At 40.9% G+C, this 6,978-nt stretch overlaps 1 protein-coding gene across 3 annotated transcripts in view; it reads left to right on the top strand.

Moving 5' to 3' along the window:
• Nucleotides 1–1,027: 1,027 nt before the first annotated feature.
• Nucleotides 1,028–6,978, top strand: part of LOC106599585 (chromodomain-helicase-DNA-binding protein 7) — a 60,656-nt gene continuing 54,705 nt past the window's right edge. For 2 of the 3 annotated variants that reach the window (XM_045714593.1, XM_045714590.1), the window contains exon 1: nt 1,028–1,309. The gene's annotated coding sequence lies outside the window, so the exon portion shown is untranslated. The remainder of the gene's footprint in view (nt 1,310–6,978) is intronic. The other variant, XM_045714591.1, reaches the window with a different exon arrangement.

The following is a 6,978-nucleotide window of genomic DNA, read 5'->3' as shown; positions in this document are numbered from 1 at the left end:
GACCTTCACGATAGCCTTCTCTCATGCAAATTAAACCCACAAACGCAAAGGACATTTATTTTTTTAAAGACATGCTTTATTAAATTATGTTCTGAAAACTGCAAAATGTATAAGTGATCCATTGGAATATTTACAAGCATATATTCATCACCACATAAACATGTAAACACAAAAATATATACAGTCGATTTGAGAGGACATTTATTTGGGCATACAGAAAGTGGATGCCTGCGCCTTTAAATACAGTACTCCTGTGGGACAGGTTGTTATGCTAAGCAAATGAATGACCACGCAAGGGACTTGCGGGTTACTTGCCTGATTATTCCTCTGTAGTGTTCATCAAGGATGAGACCTTCACACAAGTGTGAAATACATATTTCTTCATTTTGATATATTTCTATCTAAAATGGTTGCACATGTTTAGCTTTTAACTTCGCAAAATCCAAGGACTCGAACTACTCTGAAATCCACTGTCTCAGGTTGGCCCTGTGCGTGCCCAAGGGACCATGTAGAATAGGCTCTCTCAGGCTCGGTAGAAGAGCAAGTATTATGTCAATTTGAATCGTGAACTTGCATGATGTCCATCTCTTATAATCATAATTATTAATCTGCAGTTCACATGGAATTATTATGAATCTCATTATCGGGGATGAACTGATGCTCCAAACAACAAATAAAACCATCCACTCATTTCAGTTGATACAGTTCCATTTCAATTGGGAACATGTTTTGAACTAGTTTTGAACCTGTATGAGCTTTTAGAATACCATATCATTTGAGGTTTTAACAGAAAACTAAGCTTTTATTTATAGACGTCATCCCATGCCAAGTTCCAGTTTATAATTTGAGAATCAATTGGAGCAATTTTAAAGCAATTTGATGTCCACACTACATGTATGAATAACTTCCATAACCCTACGCAGAAATAAGAAATTAAAAGGTGCAGCTTTAATCGCATCTACTATGTTACAAGAACTGAAAAATAAAGCGCACATTCGTCACAGCCCAGCAGGGTCATTCACGCGCACGCATGTTTATCTATTGGAGCCATGAACGCGCCCCCTGCCCGTAGAAGGTGAGAGTATCTGGAAGACACGAGTACGCGACTGCCGGGATCGATCGGATTAAACTCGAATTGAGTGAAATTAACACAAAGGAGAAAAACCAAGTCGGTGAAGACGGGGTACCGACACGCCGAACATTATAAAATAACTTGAATTACGTCATTTATTAACGGACCAGAAAGGATTGTACTGGAGATACTAACGGGAGTTAATTTGAGAAACCCTGAATTGACCGAGCTTGTTGGGTAAGCGAGCAATGATTTTTTTGAATGGTTGAATTCCGTAGTCGCTCTATATCCCATTTGTTCACATGGTGAATTAGTTGTGTGTTACTCTTACCTGTAAGTAACCCATGTAATGTTATAGAACGATTTTTCCCACTTACAATCGACTTTAAATCTACCATACAAGTTTGTTTGGAAGCTGACTTTTAGTCTATTTAGCAAATTACTGTAAACAAAGCTTATTCTGGAACGTAAATGAAAAGGGGATACAATCATTTCCAACACAAGTTATTACAGGTCCGTAAACTACCATGCTGAAACGCTAACTACAGTTAGCAAGTTTAACTCGCCTTCCGCTCTACTGAGTCCCAATAGTTGTGTTCCCTAGGTGAAGAATATTATCTAGCCAACACGATGAGATCTCGATAAGCAGACAAATGTGAGCAACTTGTTTGAATTTAGAAACATTTTGAATTGTTTTATTTATTTATAATGCAATAGGCAAGGGTGAGTGTTTTGTTAGCTTGGGTTAGCTAGCTAATTGTGTGTTCAGCTAGTGAGACACGAGGTGGCTCAAATGTAGAGGTGAGTCGGTGGTCGAGCTGAATTATTTAATACTGTAGGTTGCTAGCGCAAGGGATATTCCCTGAATGCACACTAGCTATGAAAACTACTTTTAAAAAATACGGCATACCACACAGCTGGATTTTGATACATAGTCCAGACAGAAGTCCAATTTGCATTTCTTAAATTGAGTGAATTCACATGATATTTAACTTGCTAATGACGGGATAAAAAAGTAGCCTGTCTAGTGTTATTGGACGATGAATATGGACAGAGGGTAGCTTGAGGCCAGACGGTCATCCCTGTTTAGACAATGTTTTTTTCTCCCTTATATCTATATATAATTGTTAAAGTACATAGAGTATATTCAGTTTATATGGTTCGGGATTATTTTATTTTAGAAGGGAATAACTAGGTGAGTTCTGCGTTTCCGTCAACTGTGCGTAATGATAGCCTAATTAGCTTGCTGCTAGCTAGTTGGAGGTGGCCCCATTGTTTAGTGGAGAAGTTTAGCCTGTAGCCAACATTCGAGCACTGTATCATCGCCATCATTGTCTTGCTGCTAGCCCAAAGGCTAATCATGTGGACTACATTGATGGCGGTTGTTGCTCGTCGAAAAAAAACCTGCACAAACATTTTCCTGTGGTGCCACTTTGATCAACAGCAAGCGATCCGGTTGCAGTTTGTTTAGTGCGTTTCCGCATTTTAACGTTTAAGGGAGCTTGTTTATCATAAAACATTGGATCTGGGTGAACTTGGATGAACCGACGGTAACAAGTAAAGTTATTCCATGTCTTTTCGATTAAAAAGCACCTGCCGCTGTATAGATCCTGGCTGAATTTCTAAGTGCGAGATGACCATTATTTTCCCGAACGCGTCGGTCTTTCTCTCTCCATTATTTTGTAATCAGTCAACCAGCAACTACAGACGTGACTACTTTTAACCTTTCATAACAGAACGAAAACGAACTGTTATTTTTCGGAAAAAACTGTGCACATAGAAAAAACACACTTTTATTGAACGACCAAGCTAGCTACGTGTTCAGTTATAATGGAGCATCCCATGAAATACTACCCCACCTTCAGCGAAGTCTCTAACCTAAGATGGCAGCTTCTAAAGTCAGTTGGGTCACTCAGCCAACAGATAAGAGGTCCCGGGTATGTCGGGCGGAACAGATGTTTTTAACTTGTGGTTTCCACCATAGCCTGCCCTTTCTTGTGACTGTTGAGGTACTTTATTCGACTGGCTTATATAGCAGCGTTAACTTCATGAAGTGTGGTGGGGTTCTCTTGAACAAACGTTTTTAGCAATGGTACCAGTGTTCAGCTTTCTTTGATGCTCTACTGCTAAACAGTTTTTGCAAAAAATATATATTTATCTGACAAAAAAATCCAAGGCCCTGACCGTGGCATTTCTGAATCCACGTAGCACAAGTGTAGGAAAATTGTATACAGTGCTTTGGGAGTGATCTCTTCTACCTAATATTTGTATGATATTGTGCCAGTTCATCCATCTTTAGACTGGAGAGAAACCTGTGGTTCGGCAAGATGTATGCGAGATCAGATTTGAAGCTCTGGTGTCAGTATTTAAAACAAAAAAGAAACATGACTCAAAACCCAGTCTCAGATATGTCCTGTGTGGCTCAGTTGGTAGAGCATAGGATTCTGGGTTCGATTCCCACAGGGGACCAGTATGAAAATGTATGCACTCCGGATAAGAGCGTCTGCTAAATTACTAAAATGTAAAAATAGATGCAACTACAGGATCCTAATCTAACAAGCATACACTGTCGATCCCTAGGGGCCACGCTCAAGAAACTAAACTTAAAATGCAAAGATGGAGAGTTGAGGGGAAACCAATACGAAACAGATACATTGTTTTCCTCTTGACAGAGTGAACACTAGGGGCCCTTGTAAACAGTGCCATATTGTTTTTTTTCTGTGAAAATGAGCTTTGTTTAGCAGCCCCCCCTCCCCATTTCTATGGTGAAGAGCAGTGGTTCCAAAACCTTTCTATAGTCCCGTACCCCTTCAAACATTCAACCTCCAGCTGCGTACCCCCTCTAGCACCAGGGTCAGAGCACTCTCAAATGTGTTTTGCCATTGTAAGCCTGCCACACACACTATACTATACATTTATTAAACATAAGAATGAGTGAGTTTGTCACATCCTGGCTCGTGAGAAGTGACAAAGAGCTCTTATAGGACTAGGGCACAAATAATAGTCAATAATTGAGCTCTTTATTTAAGCATCTTACATAAAACCTTATTTGTTCATCAAACATTGTGAATAACTCACCACAGGTTAATGAGAAGGGTGTGCTTGAAAGGATGCACATAACTCTGCAATGTCGGGTTGAATTGGAGAGAGTCTCAGTCTTAAATAATTTCCCACACAGTCTGTGCCTGTATTTAGTTTTCATGCAAGTGAAGGCTGAGAATCCACTTTCACATAGGTACATGGTTGCAAAGGGCATCAGTGTCTTAACAGCACGATTTGCCAAGGCAGGATACTCTGAGCGCAGCCCAATCCAGAAATCTTGGCAGTGGCTTCTGATTAAATTAAATTCTCACAGAACCACTTGTTGCAATTTCGATGACGTTCTCTTGTTCAGATATCGGTAAGTGGACTGGAGGCAGGGCATGAAAGGGATAATGAATCCAGGTGTTTGTGTCATCCGTTTCGGGGAAGTACCTGTGTAATTGCGCCTCCAGCTCACTCAGGTGCTTCGCTGTATCACATTTGACATTGTCCGCAAGCTTGAGTTCATTTGCACACAAATCATACAATGATGGAAAGACCTGTGAGTAACTCGTCATCATGCAAGCGGTCACACAAGTGAAAATTATGGTCAGTAATGACAACTTTAAGCTCGTCTCCCAATTCAAAAAAAAGTGTCAATACTTTGCCCCTTGATAACAGTGCGCTTCTGTATGTTGAAAAAGCACAATGCAGAAAATACACGAGTTCATGGGCCTTGCTTTAACAAAGTTAACCATTTTCACTGTAGTGTCCAAAACGTCTTTCAAGTTGAAAGGCATTCTCTTGACAGCAAGAGCCTCTCGGTGGATGCTGCAGTGTACCCAAGTGGCGTCGGGAGCAACTGATGCTCGCGCGTTACCACTCCACTATGTCTCCCTCTCATGGCTTTTGCGCCATCAGTACAGATACCAACACATCTTGACCACCATAGTCATTTGATGTCACAAAGCTATCCAGTACTTTAAAAATATTGTCTCATGTTGTCCTGGTTTGCAGAAGAGTATGTCTTCCTTAATTGACCTCCCATAAACGTAATGGACATATACCAGGAGCTGTGCCAGGCCCGCCACATCTGTTGACTCATCCCAGCTGTAACGCATAGAATTCACTGGCTTGTATGCAAAGCAGTAATTGTTTCAAAACATCTGCTGCCTACGTCACTGATGAGTTGTGAACAGTGTTTGATGAAGGCATTGTCTTGTTTTTTTTTGTTGCCTTTTTCCCCCAGCATTGTCCCAGACATATCCGCGGCAGCAGGAAGAATTAAGTCCTCCACAATAGTATGGGGCTTGCCTGTCCTAGCCACTCAGTAGCTCACCATATAAGACGCTTCCAGCCCCTTCTTATTAATGGTATCTGTTTCTTTTATACATGTCTTACTACTCGAAAGTCATCTTTATTCTCGCTCAAAAAACTCCTCAAAGGTTGCTGGATCAAATCCCCGAGCTGACAAGGTAAAAAATCTGTCGTTCTGCCCCTGAACAAGGCAGTTAACCCACTGTTCCCCGAAAGGCTGTCATTGTAAATAAGAATTTGTTCTTAACTGACTTGCCTAGTTAAATAAAAAGTTTGACCTTGTGTTTTGCTGAACATTAGATGGTTTGATTTTATTTTCCGTCAACAGATAAGAGGCCCTGGGTATGTCGGGAATTTTATATATATATATATATATATATATATCACACAATTATTTATTTTTATATATCACATTTTTATTTGTCGTAACAAATAAAATCGTTTCACATTCAAACTACTACAGACTTAATCAGGACTTAAATGGTTCTATAAAGACAGTTTTATGTTGATCAGAAGCACCGTTTGAAGAGGCGTCCAGCTGACACACTCCTCAGAATAGTTCTCAATTGAAAGGGGTCAATACTGATATTTTGACAGATTACTGGGGAAATAGCAACCTTTTCATATATAAGCAAATGTGGAAAGGTAAAGGTACTTCTCTAGCATATATCCACTAAATCAGCCTGATTGTTTACAAAGCAGTTTGACACAAATATCTAATGTGGTTTTATTCAGATTTAAACCAGGGTTTATTGCGTTACGATAGGCTAATGCGTGTAAGGAACAGACACTTCTTTCTCCCACCCCTCTCTGCCTTGCTGTCATTGCCTAACACCTGGAACAGCAGTCCGGATCCTGTCTCGGCAGCCTCATCTGTCAGAGGTACACTCAATCTCAACTGAGTCCTTGTATGAATGCTGTGTGGATCATCAGATCTGACCACTTATTATCGCTGCCATTTTGTTTAGTTATGTGGCGGTTGTTGCTCCCGTCAGTGGAAAAAGCTTTGCATGGTTCTGTCATCATGTCCCTCTCCCCCAGGCCTCCCTTTGCTCCTCTGCCTCTCCGGGGTTAGCAGGAGGGCTGTGCTGGCCTCTTGTGCCTGTAAAACAAGCAACCCCCCCCCTCTTCGGCCATCTGTCTACCTCTAGTAGTGGTGAAGAAGCAGCATCTCAAATCTATCTGAAGTGAAGCCTAGCCAGCCCCCAAGCCTTGCTTGTGTCACAGTTCCTTTCTTCTAAACAGAACATGTTTAAAGATTGGCCACAGTTGATTAGATTGTATTATTCACTCTGCTCACCTTTGTATTGCTCCTGCGAGGCAGTTTTTGTCATCTGTATTTGTAGATGCCCCATTTTCATCCAGTAGCCTCATCTAGTTATGGCAGAAGTAGAGGGTATTTCCCTCTGTCCATTCATTAGTTGGCCTTTTCGCTCAGTCCTCATCCTCTTATTCAAACCATGGCACAGTCACAGCTGAGATTCAGTATAGTGCTTAAGTGTTAGTGTCTGAAGGATAATTCATCTCAAGATAGCCTAGAGGAGATTTAAAGACATTAGTCAGGGTTG

This window comes from Salmo salar, chromosome ssa03 (assembly GCF_905237065.1).
Source record: "Salmo salar chromosome ssa03, Ssal_v3.1, whole genome shotgun sequence".
Classification (NCBI taxonomy): Eukaryota; Metazoa; Chordata; class Actinopteri; order Salmoniformes; family Salmonidae; genus Salmo; species Salmo salar.
Note: the sequence above shows the minus strand (reverse complement) of the source record. Positions and strands in the feature narration are given on the sequence as shown.